Here is a 17,297-nt window from a genome sequence, read left to right as displayed (position 1 = left end):
GTAATATCTTCTTATTGTTGATGGAAATGTATTTAACCTGTGAGTGTGTGTGTGTGTGTGTGTGTGTGTGTGTGTGTGTGGCAAAATCAATGTTTACCAACATTTTACCAATAAACCTAATCCTTCCAAGCTTATTCATAATATAGATTCTGATAGCTGTCATTATTAATGTGCTACAGTATTCAATACTACAATCTCTTTATTACAGCAATGGTTATTGCAATCATAAACACGCAAATGTTTTATGATTTTTTTTCTTAACAATGAGACATGACTAGACATATTTATGACAGTCAGAATACTTTTGCGCATTTTCTTCTTATTTCAAGGTTTTCTTTGATTATTCAGAGCAGTAGCTGTGTTAGTCTATGTCTGCAGAAACAACAAGGAGTCCTGTGGCACCTTAAAGACTAACACATTTATTGGGTCATAAGCTTTTGTGAGTAAAGCCCATGTCATCAGATGTGTTGGAGTGGAAATTAGACGTACATATATATGCAAGTTGAACGTCTCTAATCCAGAATTCTCTCTTTTGGCAACATCTGTAATCCGGCATGATTTTAATTAGCTGGATGACCTTTAATTATGATTGTGGCCAAGTCTCCCATGGTCCCATAAAGCTCATTTATAGCCACCAGTCCTGGCTCTGTGTTCTGTGTTGAGATAAATTATAGCTCCAAGAATGAATGGAAAACTGTTGTGACTAGAAGCAGCTGTAGAAGCTGAATGTTAATGAATGGATGCATTATGCACCAACATGCCACAACGTGCCTGATTCTGCTGTCACTTAAAACCATTTTAGGCTGCCATATCTCCACTTACTTCAATGGCGTTATTCCATATTTAGGTAAATGGTGTAAAACACTGAGTGGTGGGGGGGTCCCAGTCCAATAGGTCCAGGGCTCACTGAACATCAATACCTGCTACACATACCTTCAGAAGGCATTGTGTTTGCTCCTTTGTGATGCCAGTAAGGTGTCTAGGGAGAAGGGTCTGGTTAGAGTTCCACCTCCAGCTCACTCAGACTTGATCTTCTAGGCTATGCGTGCTGCCAGGCATACTAGCTCTTCCACTAAGAGCATCAAGAGATACATTCTGGCTGCCTCCTGAGTCAGGGCAGTGTTGGAAAAAGGCCACCAGCACCCTCTGGCCATGTCTACACTAGCCCCAAACTTCAAAATGGCCATGCAAATGGCCATTTCGAAGTTTACTAATGAAGCGCTGAAATACATATTCAGCGCTTCATTAGCATGCAGGCGGCCGCGGCACTTCGAAATTGACGCGCCTCACCACCGCGTGGCTCATCCCGACCACACCTACTTCGAAGTCCCCTTATTCCTATGAGCAGATGGGAATAAGGGGTCTTCAAAGTAAGTGGGGTCCTTTTGAAAAGGAGCCCCGTTGGGACGAGCCGCGCGGCGGCGAGGCGCATCAATTTCGAAGTGCTGCGGCCGCCCGCATGCTAATGAAGCACTGAATATGTATTTCAGTGCTTCATTAGTAAACTTCGAAATGGCCATTTGCATGGCCATTTCGAAGTTTAGGGCTAGTGTAGACACGGCCTCTCTTTCCATTCACTACCGTGGAAAGCCATGCATTAGCCTTTTATTTGCCCCATTTGTTGAGCATGCAAAAAACACACAAAATGCATGACGTACAGGTCAACTTGGATGTAAAAGATGCTTAGCACAGCTTCCACTGAGCTGACTAGGAGAGAAGCTGTCTTGTTATTTTGCCATCATTCAGTTACTGCAGAAGGATTTCCTATCAGTTCCACAAATATTCAATCCACAGGACAGATGTGGTGGGTGGACCGGGGATAAGTGGGAGTGGTGAACAGTGAAGACGAGCCAAACTGTATGGCTCACATATGCTCTCATGCACTATTGCCCGCTCTCTCAATTTTATTGTGAGCTCTGTATGGTATATTTTTTCACAAAGCCTCAGCTCAAGCCTGGTGATTACAAGAAAATCTTAACTTTTCATTAAAAAACAGCCAGTTTCTAGCCCTCACAGCTGTAGAGAAAATCATGGAAACGTGACACAAGTTCTAAAGACTTAAAAAACAGAAGGTAAAGAAAATGGAACCCAAAATACATTACTCTGGTGATTTTAAAGCTAATCTGTTGATTTTTTTTTTTTTTGAGGAATGGCACAAGTTTTTGAAAGTTTGGGGTTAACAACAATGCTTGTGTCCAGCCAACAGCTGATAAACACAACACAGGCTGAACCTCTTTAATCCGTCACCCTCTTGTCTGGCATGATCCATAGTCTGACATGATTTTAGTAAGCTGTATGTCCACTTATCGTGAGGTATGGCCAAATTTCCTGCGGTCCCATAAAGTTTGTTTACAGCCCCCAGTTGACTCTCCATGTTCTGTGCTGTTATTTAGCTTTAATTTGTCTCTAAATATCATCCAAGAGACCAGCAAGAAGTGGAAGTGTTGGTAATGCTGCTAGAAAGTGTTGACCTCCTGTGTTCTGACAAATTGTGTCATTCAGTACTGGTCAGGTCCCAAGGGTGCCAGACTAGAGAGGTTCAACCTGTAGTATGAAAGCTCCTCTCTTTTCCACAGAAGGGGAAGAGAGGGGTGAAAAGAGTTACAATAATAAATCATTATTTCCTACAAAATAATTTAACTTCAAATATCTTCCTGAATAGGGTTGGATTAATTAATGGGAGACCCATATACTGTTTCAGCTTCCTTTCTGCTATTCATAGGTCTGCATAAAGAATGTATCCTGTCCCTTTATTTAAAAAAGTTTCAAATGTCATTAGTGACTTTTAGTACAGGCAGTGTGATGTGTATGTATTACCCCCAAATCCAGTGTCCCTCAGTGCAGCTGTCACACAAATGCATTGTAGGTAGTTTGCAAAAAGACTGGACTGGAGCAATATTGCAAATGGTCAGCTCACAAAAATTAAGTGTTTCTGCAAGTGGGAAAGGAGTGGAGTACACTAGCAAGGATAGTCACTGACATAAAAGCATGCCATTTGATTTTTCCATGAGCTGTGTATTTCAGTACTGTCAGAGTAAGTCTAGAGCAGTGTTTCTTAATATTCTTAATATTTTTGAGACCATGGAATACAATGTGATACTATTTTTATATGGAACACCTATGAAAATGTTCTTAAATACAGTCAGACAAAAACAAAGGGTGGGGGGAGGAAGAAACAAATAAACCAAAACCAGCAACTTATACAGCAAAACCAAAATGAAGTAATTTAATTAGTTATCATACCAACGAAGAAGTACATTGTATCTGGTTTTAATAACTGAAAATATATGTCAGTGTATTTTTCCAAATGGTTGTGGCCCACCTGTGAGTTGTTCATAGAACACCCCTGTTCTGTGGAACATAGTTTAAGAAATACTGGGCTAGAAAAACTGAAATAAATCACTTTTGACCATTAAATTAACAAATATGGAAGAAGAAAGACATGGTGAAATCTGCATCTATAAATGTCTTATGTCAATAAATGTTCACTGAAATCACTATGAAAAAGGCATTTCTTAGGAAGAGAAGAATCTCCACCCACCTTGTATCTGTTCTCATATGATAGGGGATGTATCCTTGAGATGCCTATTAGCCCCTGATTCATTGACAACACAAATTGGTTGCCTGGATTTGGGTTCTTGTTTAGGAACACTACAAATCCCATGGTGATCATAAAAGAAAAATAAACTACTAGGATGGATAATAAATGGGATAGGCTGGAGAATAACACTGACAATATGTGATAATATACGTGGGGTATACCCACGCCTCCCGTGTCAGGATCTGTTGTAATCACCCCATCTCCAAAAGTGACACTAGAAAGAAAAGGGAGGTTGAGGTGGGCACTGAAAATGATTAAAGAGATGGAGAGGCTTTGTAATGAAGAGACAATGAACTGGACTGTTCAGGATAGACAGAAAACAGATAAGCGGTGACAAAAGAGGCATAAATACAATGAGTGGTACAGAGAAGGTAAATTGGGTAGTCTTATTTCTCATAACATGGAAACAGGCGAACATCCAATACCAGTGAAAAACGTGCTGTCAAAGAGTCAATGCCAGCATACCCAAAGCATAACTAAACCTGTGAAACTCATTGCCACAAGGTATCACTGAAGACAAGTAGGATTTAAAAAAACAAACAAAAACAATAAATGTTTATAAGGCTACTAAGAACATCAGGACATTGGTTAAGATACATGGAGGGATCTAAACTCCCATGATTCCTGTCAGTAAATGCTTCGTTCAAGACCTGATTTAGGAATAAATTCCCTTTCTGGACACTCTTCTAGAATTCCACAATCTTCCAGTATTGCGTGTCTTGTATTTCTCCAAAGTGTCTTATTTTGGCCATTGTCAGAGAGAGGGTTTTAAACAATGGAACCTTGGGTTTGATTAAGAAGGAAAATGTCTCTGTTTTTAGAAGTATATTACAAAGGACAGCCTTACTTATTGTAATAGCAATAACTGAACCTCCAAACAGTCATATGCCAGATTCAGATCAGATAAACACCAAAATGTTTGAAGCCTTATGTCTTCTAGTCTAATCTTGTATCTGCAGAATGTTGTGTATAATTGTTCTTGTGAAATTTCACTTTTCCTCTAGCTACAGTGGAAATATCAATAGAATTTACAAACTACATTTCCTAGCAAGATAACAGAAGTGAGAAAGTGTCTGAACTTTCAGAACCTCAAAACCAACAAGGTTCAGATTTAGTTCCTGTACTATGTAAAGTCATGTTACTTTCCAGCAGTCCTGAAAATAGCCACTCAAGAAGCAGGTGGCTCAAAATCATTCCAGACGTATTAATTTGTTAGAGGTCATATCCTCCTACTCCATCCCAGCCTGGTTTGGTGAGGATGGATTGGAAGAAATATGCCCCCAGACATAATCATTAATTATAGTATCATTGAATACTAGAACTGGAACAGACATTGAGAGGTCATCAAGTCCAGTCCCCTGCACTTACAGCAGGACCAAGCACCATCTAAATCACTCTTGATGGATGTTTATCTAACTTACTCTTAAATATCTCCAATGATGGAGATTCCACACCTTCCCAAGGCAATTTATTCCAGTGTTTTACCACCCTGACAGTCAGGAAATTTTTCCTAATGTCCAGGATAAACCACCCTGGCTGCAATTCAAGCCCACTGCTTCTTGTCCTACCTTCAGAGGTTAAGGAGAATAATTTTTCTCCCTCTTCCATGTCACAACATTTTAGGTACTTGAAAGCTCAGTTTTCTCTTTTCCCAATTAAAAAGCCCAGTTCTTTCAATCATCCCACATAGGTCACATTTTCTAGACCTTTAATCATTTGTGTGGCTTTTCTCTGGACTTTCTGCAATTTCTTCTTCACCTTCCTTTAAATGTGGTGGCCAGGACTGGACAGAGTACTCCCATCAAGGCCTAATCAGCATAGAGTAGAGTGGAAGAATTACTTCTCATGTCTTGCTCACAACGCTCCTGTTAATTCATCCCAATAACTCAAAAAGGCCCCAGAGTGCTAAGCACCTTACATGCATGTAATAAGAAGACCCTGACCCAAAGACCTTACAATCCACAAAGCACTAGCATCAGCAGTACAGTGATGGTCGTTGAAACCTAAAGCCTGCATTACCTCTTGCAGCGGGTATTACATCTCTGCTTTGCAAAAAATAGATCACCCTCCCCTCCAGCTCCTGCAGAGAATATCGCCCTTTCCCTAATTCCCACTCTGCTCTGTAGCCATCAACGTGCTTGGATCCCAGTCTCCAGAAATCCTATGTCCTTCTATGTAGTTCTCCATATAGGTCCAAGTCCTCTACAGCCGTTGCACAAGAGGGCAAGATTTGCCTCTGGGGCTATAATACCCCATACCTAGTCGCTATAGGCTTCTGCTTGAAAATGTTCTCCAGGTCACAGATTCCTTGACTCTGAGAGGTTGCTGCCACCACCCAAGTGAACAAAAAAATATAAAACCCAGGAAGACATACTTCGTAAACCCACAGGGAGACATCCCAAGTGTGTCATCCTGGGTTTTAAAGGAGGATTTTTTCAGTTGGGTGGCGGAAGCTACCTTTCAAGGTCAGGGAATCTGTGACCTGGGGAAGCTTTTCAAGCAGAAGTCTGACGCATGAGTGAGACAGTCTCTGCCTTGGAATATTTACAACCTAAAGGCCAGAATTTTAATTGGTGTAAATCAATGAAGATCTATCTGATGTCATGAAGATCTGGTCCAGAGGTCTGCAGTCTGCGGCTCAAGAGCCACATGCGACCCTTTAAGGACATCTTTGTGGCTCCAGACACTGTAATTGCAACAAAAGCAGCTTATACTCAATATTCCGGTGAACAGGTGAAAGCTCATATCTCAATAGCAAACAATAAGTGATCTCGAAACATTGGACAACTCCTCCTTTAATATGTGCAGTGCATTGTGGGATATATGTGTGCGCTGTTCTTAAAATAGGGGTTATAAAAAGTATGGTTTGATGTTATTGATTAAGGACTGTCCCATATTCGCATGCATTGCGGCTCTAGATTTATTGATTTTTTTTAACCAAATTTAAAAAAATGGCTCTTCTTGCTCTTTTGGTTGCCAACCCCTGATCTAACCCTATCAATCTAATTCCCTCCTGATGGTAGTGGTAGGCCTCTGTCTCGTAAACTGTCCTATAGCGCTCTATAAATGTTTAATAGCAGTGACATGAGTAACAGATATTTTCAACACCCACACATCATTAACATGAGCACAGCGAGGTGTTGAGTTTTTTCAAGGATTTGTATGTACTGCTCCTCCTGACTTGCTTTGAAAATTTGCCTTGTAGTTAATGTCTCTGCAATACTGATAAGTAACACATAGTGTCAAGAAATGTGAGAGCACATTTAATTCCCACCGTCTCTAAAACATTCAGCAGTTAGCATCCCATTGTGCATTGACAGTGCTAAAAATCAGACCTGAGGCACTTAAAGTTCTGATTTTCTTTCAGTACATATACAATACCAGATTTAGAGCCAGGACGTAAAGAATGTGATACAAGGAAAAATCAGGTTGATAATAGGCTTCTGAAATGACGTCTGTTGGCAGGCATTAGTCACTTCTCTTATTGACCACAACACAAAAAAGAACCACATTAGGCAGCTGCATTCATACTGGTTTTTAAAAGAAAAGACACTGGAGATTGTATGCTGCCAGCCAAGTGGTAACCACAGAAACCTCTGGGGAATACTACTCACTTTTCTCAGGCTTCAGAGAAGACAACGTGAAGAAGAGGAGTCATTGACTGACAGGCGAATTTTGTGCCCTTTTCAGGGCTGTCACTAAACATGTTGCACAACACAGACTTAGGGCAATGCCACAATATAGGGAAAGAAGAGCAAGATATTGTAAATGCAGAGTTCTTGGCTTGAAGGTGAGGTTCTATTTTGTAACCTAAACAGAATGAAAAGAGACTCCTGAACAGCATTATTTTTAGAAAAAATAATCCGTCTGTCTTCCACCTTTCTCCTCTACTTTGTCAGCTCTCTTTGAAGACAAATGTCGTCAGCTTGGAAATGATTTCAAGACCTAACCAAAATAGATTTTGGCTCGCAGCCTGTCTGTTAGCTATACATGGTCATTTCCGTGAGGCTTTATTGTTGAGGGCAGGGAGGGCCAGGATTAATATATAATTTGTAGACTATAATTTGTAGTCGGATCACAGATGGCCAAAACACACTAGTGAGAAAGAGAAACGTCACAAAGTTGATTCATCTAGCTCAGGGGTTGGCAACCAAAATAGCAAGAAGAGACTTTTTTTTTCCCCTCAAATTTGGTAAAATCTCAATAATTCAAGAGCTGCAATGCATATGAATACAAGATTGTCCTTAATAAATAAAAGCAAACCATACATTTTGTAACCCCTATTTTAAGAACAGTGCGCACACAATGATTTATAGTGCAATAAATGTTTACTGCAGGATGTTCACAAACTTTTTACATATCCTATTTCCTTATACTTTATGTGTGTGTGTTTGTATCACTGTCTTCCTGGCTTTCACTACTGAGCCCATGTTAATTATGCCATTCACATTTAATTTTTTGTTCCCCTTCACAGCAGGAATGTCATAAGCTTCTTTTCATATTCAAAATCAAGACTTTAGTAGCAACACGATCAAAACACAAATATGGTATCATAATCCACAGTGCACTGCACATATTAAAGAAGGAGTTATCCAACATTTCAAGATCACATATTTGCTTTTTGGATATGAGTTGTTCATCATTGGGCTTTTAGATGTTCACTGAAATATCGAAAATAATCAGGAGGTTTCTTTTAAAAAACTTTGCAATTATAGTGTCGGTAGCCACAAAGAAGTCCTCAACGAGCCACATGTGGCTTTAGAGCTGCAGGTTGCAGACCCCTAAGCTACAGTTACCATATTTGACCTTTCAATAAAGAGAACACCCCTGATAGGGAGTCCATCAGTATCAGTATCTACCAACTCACGTTGTATTAATGTGCTATATGTACTATAACACATTAATACAACATGGCTGGTAGATACTGATACAGATACACGTCCTCTCACAGGTGTCTTCTTTTTTTATATGGTAACCCTACCTCAGCCTCACACCTAAAGCTGATCTTTAATTTCTGGCTCGCATCAGGTGTAAGTCTCCAAATGACCGAATTACATCACAGAACACCTGTCATCACCACTACTGCAAAAGTGAATACATAGCAAACTCGCCCCACAGCATCCAATATGGGTAGAGTTTACATTTGAATTGTCTGAAATCAAACAAAGGAGAGCACAAAGGTTATGATTCCAATCACATCCCACTTTGGGACAATGGGAATATTCTGTAGTCCCACCATTTAAATCACGGCGGGGGAGTGGGGGGTTGTTGCCTAGGATCAGAATTATACTGCTGTGAAGAGGTTCCGGCTAAAGTGGAAAATCAGAAGGCAAAGAGAGATTATAAGGAAAAATCCTGATGCTACAGAGCCTCATCCAAAGTCCGCTGGCTCCCTTTGACTTGCATGGGCTTTGACCCAGGCCTCTTAAGAAGACTCTGGCATTGGTCTCCCAAAAGTAGTCCAGTGTTCTCTAGTGGCTGGTGCAAATACAAGAAAAACAGGTTGTTTCCCCAGTACTCCTTCCTCCATTTTTTAAGCAAAGCCAGGTTTTTCAAAGAAGAGTTTTCAGGATAGCTTGGTTATGTGAGACAATCTAACAGACAAGTCTGTGTGGGAATAAGCTGATAACTGACTTTTCTGGCAGTTACAATATTATGTTCAAATATGAATCATCTGCAGCTCAGTGGATTGGCTTTCACAGTGTGTTTTGGTTGAGATGGATGGGAGGAGGCTCTCTAGGAGTAATGGTTATGTATTACAGCAGACTTAGATGTCTTGTAGAAGCCAGTCAACCAGGCAGTATACTTAGTGGTGAGGAATTCATGACAAAGGCTAAGGACTCTGGAGGCATGACCTCAGGCAAAATGGTGGTGGACAGTATCATTCTGATGTTACACCATTGATGATAATGAAAATCCTGCTTAGATGGGAGCAAGACTGGAGTTTAAATCATTTATGATAAGCTGAGTGATTGGCTCAGTTTTAGGCATAATTCAAAGTTGACACACTGAGGAAATAAAGTTCAATCTCAGAGAGCTTTTGCTAGTTTAGATGGAGAGAGGAAGGGGAGATATAGGGAGGAATATAAAATATCTTGAACTTCAAAATTAAAGTTCAAGGCCTTAACTGTCCAGTCAGTTTGGCTACAACTCTCTCTGAAATCAATGGGAGTTATAAATTTATAATTCATGAAGCAATAATTCCTCAAAAGTTGAGAAAGCTGGATTGGATATCCCAGAAGCAGAGCTGTGGATAGCTGTGTGGGCATCCTCATCCGTGGATGTGGATATGGTTATCTGCGGCTCATTTTTGCAGATAGGGATGTGGCTATAAATTTTGGATCTCGAACCCTGCATATTTGTGGCTCTCTGCTTCAAATCCAGGGGTATCAGATCTAGTTACCCACAGATCATTTCTGCAGATGGAGATGAGACCAGTTTTGTACAGATTGAACCTCTCTTGCCTAGCACCTGCAAGACCTATCATATTGCCAACTCTTTCACTGCTTACTGGGTTCTTAGAAGACATTTAGGGGTAAATTACAGCTAAATAATAGCACAGAACACAGAGTCAGGACTGGTGCCTGTAAACATACTTTATGGGACAATGAGAAACTTGCCCACACCCATGATAATTGGTTGTCCAGTTAACTAAAATCATGCCAGATTATGGAGTTTGCTGGACAAGAGAGTTCCAATTAGAGAGGTTCAACCTGTATCCACACAGGGCTCTACCCAAAAGTCTGAACAAACAAAAAGAAAGGTTTGTGATACAGGGACAAATGGACTTTTCTTTATTAGCTAACATTGGGCTACATCCTTAGCCAGTAAAAAACAATGTCGCTCTACAGGGCTAAATTTTACTGTCCTTTTTCATATCCAACCAAAGAGATTTTTGCCTGTATTAAGACTGTTTGTCTTGGACTCATTGACATTCCCTGGAACACTATTTAATCAATCTCAGTGAATACAGTGCTCATGAGACAAAATAATAGCATTGTTTTGAGCCTGGTTTATTGCAAACAAGTGCCCCAAAAGCTGTCACACGCAGCTCTACTAATGCACCTCAGCCTAATCTCTGTTACTTTGGTTGCATAGTTTTCTCAGCCATAGTTGATAAATATTTCCATGCATTTAGTTTACCCCAGTTGCATACGTTAGATAAAAACAAAATGTTATTTTAACTCTGCCCTCCTCTTCCATAGAAATCAGTGTATATTGCCAGTAAGAAACTAATGATGATAAACTCTCAATGAATTCCCACTGCAAGCTCTTTTGTGACATCGCCATCACCATAAATGAATACTTGCAAGCAGGATATAATTTTTTTAAAGTTGACTTTTTTTTGAAAGAGACATTGATGTAAACATAGAGAGCCAGCTCCTCAGCCGGTGTGAAATGGTAACTGATCTATTCCACTTTATCTCAAGTGAGGATCTGACCCTCATGTCTTGGCTTGGAGGTGCTCAGCACCCCTAACTCCAGTTAAACTCAACGAAAACTGTACATGCAACACATCAGTGTGGGATTAACCTTGGTTTTTTTTGTCTTAACTGTCATTAATTCTATCCCCTTTTGTAAAAGGGCCCTCCTACCCAAGTCATTAGTGACATTTAATCCCCAAGTGGCACTGCCACGTTGATACTCCAAAGGGTGACAGATGCACATGCAAGTCATGTGAGTAATGGATCTCAAATACTATAAATACAATATAAACTCAAACAGCAAACTGGAAATGAGATTGGAGCAACACGATTTCTCCAGACACCCAAATGCAAACCCTGCAGCTGGCAATTTTTCCCTCTGTTCCTTTTTTAAGTGAACATGCTACTTAATTTGATTTGCCAACTAAGTTTATCTTAACACAGGTATCAGGTTAAAGTTTTCAAATAATTATGAACTCTGATCCAATTAATTCAGAAAAAAAATTAGACAGAGATGGCAGGCAGCAAAAATGGACAAAATCCTGAAACTATCACATCAGTGTTAAAGTACATGTGTTTGCGCTGTCCATGCTGTATGGAGGTGTTGATATACAGTATACAATACAAGCAGCATTACAGTGGGTACCCAGTTCATTTGCTAAAGAGTAAAATTGTGATGTTACAAAGAGCATGGGGCTACAACCCAACTGCACTGTGAAGTCAGCATTCCCCTTGTGCAAATCTGACCCTAACACATACCTAACTGTATATTGCATTTATACAAGGCTAATTTGTTATCTTAAGTAAATGTCGATCAAGGCAATCACTTCCAGATCATTGCCCTGCCCTGGTGGAAAGCATGGAGAGAGATCACGCAAACGATAACAATAAGTTTAAGCATGGTCAGCCTGAGATGGAGTGAGTGACTTGGCAAGTATTAAAATGACAGGTCTGTAACATTAAATGTGCTGAAGTGATACACTGGGCTCACAAAAAACAACACTCGACACCTTTTATAGGTCAGCGAATAATAATCTGATTAATGAACCCACACCACTGTGGAATAACGCAGACATGCATCTACGTATGCACCGTATATATACAGTGATATGTACCCTAAAGACACACGGAGTGCTTGTAACCTGTCACACATCTTTAAAAACAACAACAGAAAGCGACATATCTGCAAACAGTCATCTGGCAGCTAGAAAGTCTTTTAGTACAAGTTAAATCACATTACTGTAACACACATCTCTTGGATGTTAGAAACTCAAACCAAGACACATCAAACGGGGCTTTAACTGCAATTTCTGAAAAAACAATATGGTTCTGTTTTCTACAGGCTGAAGTTTTTCAAGAGACTGTTGTAGACAATGCACGATGAATTGATTTGCATCATCCCACAGAAACTAAACATAAGAGCAGTTTCCTTCTGCAATACAATACATTGAACTGACAAATCCCTAAACATCCAAAGTGTTGCAAGAGTCGCGTACCAAAAATGATTACATTCCATGTATACCGTAGAGTAGGGCTCCAGAAACTGTTTAAAGAAACAGTGTTTCCTATTTTGCTTTGCCGAGCTATAAAGTACACACACACATATTGCCAGTCCTACTTCTTAAAATATAATATTTGGCTATTCTGAGAAGGGCATCTCAGCAGCAAACTGCAGTCCTCACAAACAATGCAGCTAAGCACTGCATGCTTGAGCTGGCATGGATACATTTAATAAATCAAACAGCCATGTGGGTCTGTAAGGTATGTAAATACCCCGGTGTCTGCAAAAAGTTGTCTGGGTATTATTTGCGGGATGGCCAGCAGATGAATACCTTGTAGGAGATAATGCAACTATATAAGAAATAAAGGGAGAAGAAAAACTCACCTCTCTCTTACGGTCAAGGAACTCCTATGATTGTGAGGCAGAGTCTTAGACAATCCAGTGGAATATTAGAAAAAAGCTGTAATGCATATTTGAAAAGCTGATAAATCCTGTTCTCTTTGCCCTTCCCCACTAATCCTTCTTCTGTTTCCCAGATTTCAGTACACAGAGCTATAATCCTCCTGAGTACCCCCTCACTGCTCTTCCTGTCTCTAAGCTCTGCACTTCAATACCTCCAGCTGTTTATATCAGTAACTAACCAAGCAGCAAGAGATCATATCCTGTCTGCACATGCTCACTGCTCACCAGTCTTTGCTGCTGCCAAGCTGGGAGATCTCCAGGGTCCTAGTGACTCACTAGACCGGTGCTGAGGAGCTAGGATTTGAAAATATCAGAGAGGTTTGGCTTTAGAGGGTGTATCTAGTGAGGGCTGGAGAGGGAAAAATAAGCCATGCTCTTGTGCACGTAAAATTTAAGGGAAGTAATGACATGCACAGGATTTCTTATGTGTCAAAATCAGCAGCCATAATCTGTGCACTTTGCTTTTCCTTTTTCAAGTGAGCAGAAAAAGTTCCCCTTTTGCGTTTGGTTTATAGAAAGGGTTTGCAGCCACTCACAGCTCTAGGCTTCTTTTTATAGACTTGTCCAAGAAGGCAAATCAATCTAATCATCCATTACACAGAAGTTCTAATGCAGGCAGGTTTTTATGCCTCTTTCCACGGGGGTTGGATCTAACTGTCGTGGAACCACTTTTTCCTATATGCATTCCCAACAGGTGAAAGAGAAACACAGGTAAATGGTTCTGCAGAAATTGTCCCATCACAAGTACCAGAGAGGTGGCTGTATTAGTCTATATCCGCAAATACGATGAAAAGTCTAGTGGCACCTTATAGACTAACATATTTTTTGAATCATAAACTTTCGTGGGCAAAGACCCACTTCATCAGATGCAAGTTTATGCTCCAAAAAATCTGTTAGTCTATAAGGTGCCACAAGACTTCTTGGTGTTGTTCCATCAGAGGCTCGGAGGTTTCAGACATCAGCTTGTTATTCAAGGTGCAGTGGACGGAAGTAAATTATTTATAAATGGGAGAACTGAGACAGTTCATTCCCTGTCCATAAGATTGACTGATCATCCTCATGGTGTATTTGATGTTTCTCTACCTGTTTGTTCAAATGATACGAAACAAGAATGATCAAAGGTCTAGAGAACACGACTTATGAAGAAAGGCTGAAAGAACTGGGCTTGTTTAGTTTGGAAAAAAGAAGATTAAGGGGGGACATGATAGTGGTTGTCAGGTATCTAAAAGGGAGTCATAAGGAGGAGGGAGAAAACTTGTTCTTCTTGGCCTCTGAGAGTAGAACAAGAAGCAATGGGCTTAAACTGCAGCAAGGGAGGTTTAGGTTGGACATTAGGAAAAAGTTCCTAACTGTCAGGGTGGGCAAACACTGGAATAAATTGCCTAGGGAGGTTGTGGAATCTCCATCTCTGGAGATATTTAAGAACAGGTTAGATAAGTGTCTATCAGGGAGGGTCTAGACAGTACTTGGTCCTGCCATGAGGGCAGGGGACTGGACACGATGACCTCTCAAGGTCCCTTCCAGTCCTAGCGTTCTATAATTCTATGAAAACAACATCTGTGTTATCTGAGAGATTGGAAGTGATCTTAAAAGTCAGCCCCATTTGCACCATTCTGTAATACTAGCATGTTTGCACCTGACCATAGGTTCAGAAAGTAGGGTATGGTGGGGGGGGTGCATTGCAGCACCTCCAGGTTCTGCACTCAGTGTGACACCCGTGTCTGGGGGCTCCACTGCCACCCCCATTTTCTGGGTCCTGGGTCCAGCCCCACTGCAGCCCCCAGCTGTGTCCCCAGCCAGGGGCGATGAGGAGTATGAGGCTGCAGCTCAGCACCTGCACCCTAAAAATTGTTCCAGAACCATTGAATAAGGCCATTAGAGCTGCAAATGTTGCATGCAAAATTCAGAACCAATTTTGGATCTGGATTTCAAATTACCAATCTCACTTTTCCTCAAAGCCTGGGGACTCAGATTTGTAATACTGGGTCACACTCATTTCTAACCAAGAAAGAGAACAACTTTACATATAACTTTAATTAGAGAGGGTAGCCAGAATCCACAGTAGCTGCTTAGGAGATGATTCTGTCAATCAGCTTGTTTCTTACTTGATTCTGTGACTAGCCCCATTAGTTTCTGTTCAGTAAGAAGTCTTGTGGCACCTTATAGACTAACAGATATTTAGGAGCATAAGCTTTCATGGGCAAAGACCTGCTTCATCAGATGCATGACATTAATGTATTAATTTCAGTTGAGCTGTTTGAGTAGAAAGCGCTTCAGCTGTAAACCCCAAGACGCACTCCTGGGTCTCTGAGTTAGAGGGAGATACAAGCTGCCAAATTCTACCTGTATTTCACATGCCACAAAGATCATCAGTGGTGTAACCCATGATTTATTTGGTTTAAACATTTTCAAAATAATCCAGCCCTGACGCAGATCTAGGTTTCAAATGTGAAGTTTGGAATTATGGCCTGAGCGCATTTCTATGCAGTATATTGCAAGATTTTATCTGGAAGTGTTCCAGGCATACACAGATTTTATATTGGCTCTCTGCACCAACGCGGAATTTCACCATCTGTGTGCTGTAATATTTAGGCCAGGTCTATGCTACGATGAGTATAGGTTCATACAATGGAAGACCTGGTTCTCCAGTTTGTATTTATTTTCAATATAAAGCTGAGGTCGTTTTTCTAAGTAAAGTCAACTTCCATTCCTCTGTGCATTTATATACAACTGGGATGACAGCATGATGTAGTGGATATGTCACTGGACTAGGATCCACGAGACGTAGCGTTTATTTCTTGCTCTGCCACTGAGTGTCTTTGTGACCTCGGCCAAGTTTCTTCACCTCTTTGTATCTCTCATTCTTCTCTCACCCTTGATCTGTCTTCTCTATTTTGATTGAAAGCTGTGCAAGGCAGGTGCTGTCTCTCACTATGTGTAGGTACTGTACATAATAAGCTGGTTGGATCCTTTAAGGGCTATTGTAATACAAAAAATAACTTAATATCTCCATGAAAATGACAAAATCCATCTATTTACCATGACAAGATGAGCCCATTTTTTACCATAAAAATCTTCAGATTGTTGCTACATTTTATCTCAATGAATAAATTTGCATTTTTTTTACAACAAACACCTGCTTGCAAATGTGGAAATTCAATAAGTGAAGATTAAGGGTTTCTAGCAGTAATACCATTCACACCAAGTCTGTCAGTCTTGCAGACTTGATAAGATGTGAAGCCATACTGCTAGGATCCATTTGATGATATTAACATGTCAAACATTTGCTGAGGTTTAGCATAGTGACAGAGCTACAATCTCACAGTGAGTTTATGGATTTTGTATAGCAAAATACATGCATGATAGTCTAAATATATAATATTGTGTATTTTTTCCCTTTAACCATGGAAGAAGACTCTGCTATGATTTACTTTAGCAAATAAATGGCAAGGTGCACTTGTATATCTGAAGGCCTATTGTTGGACAGTCATTTAATCTGGTTATGTCACAGTAAAGTCCAGTAGCATAGCAAATTTTGTGAATGTCAATGAAAATATACATTTTAAAAAAGAAAATATGATGCATTGCAAACATGCTTGTTTTATTTGAGAAGTTTTAGCTTGGCTTTATATTTTTTATAATGCTACATAGTTATCTAGCAAATGTTTTGAGGGCTTAATAACAAGAACTGCTGGCTTGCTGTTAATACTTGACTGTAAATGTAGAGACAGACTTCCAATTTAAAAAAAACAAAAAACCAAATTACAGACATTCCAGGTTAGCAAAGTTAATTAGCATTAGCACTGTAACTTTAAAATTCTAATACAGGTTGAACCTTTCTAATCCAGCATTCTTTCATCCAGCAACATTCATCATCCTGCATGAGTGTAGTTTGCTGGAGGACCACTTATCATGGGTGTGGCCAGGTTTCCTATGGTTCCGTAAAGACTACAGCCACCAGTCTTAGCTCTCAGTGTTCTGTGCTGTTATTTAGCTGTAATTTACCCCAAAATGTCTTCTAAGAGCCCAGCAAGCAGTGGAAACGTTGGTAACGCTGCTAGACAATATTGACCTCCCGTTATCTGGCAAATTCTCTTGTTTAGCACTGATCAGGTTCCGAGAATGCCAGACTACAGAGGTTCAGCCTGTAAACAGAAATATCAGGTGTGTTCTCCTCACACTCGCTCCAGCGTAATTCATGGGCGAGTCTATAGTTTTCCAACCCAGCAAATCCTTAAGTTGATATTTAAATGTCTAAGGGTCTGAACCAATAAAATAACACCAGTGCACATTGCTGAATCAAAGAGAG

The 17,297-nt window shown here is 40.2% G+C and overlaps 1 protein-coding gene across 1 annotated transcript in view; it reads right to left on the bottom strand.

Moving 5' to 3' along the window:
* The window catches only part of WSCD1 (WSC domain containing 1), a 74,548-nt gene extending 61,426 nt beyond the window's left edge, over positions 1-13,122 (bottom strand). The window contains exon 1 of the mRNA XM_075013603.1: positions 12,911-13,122. The gene's annotated coding sequence lies outside the window, so the exon portion shown is untranslated. The remainder of the gene's footprint in view (positions 1-12,910) is intronic.
* Between the last annotated feature and the right edge of the window lie 4,175 nt (positions 13,123-17,297).

Source organism: Carettochelys insculpta, chromosome 19, assembly GCF_033958435.1.
Source record: "Carettochelys insculpta isolate YL-2023 chromosome 19, ASM3395843v1, whole genome shotgun sequence".
NCBI lineage: Eukaryota > Metazoa > Chordata > Testudines > Carettochelyidae > Carettochelys > Carettochelys insculpta.
Note: the sequence above shows the minus strand (reverse complement) of the source record. Positions and strands in the feature narration are given on the sequence as shown.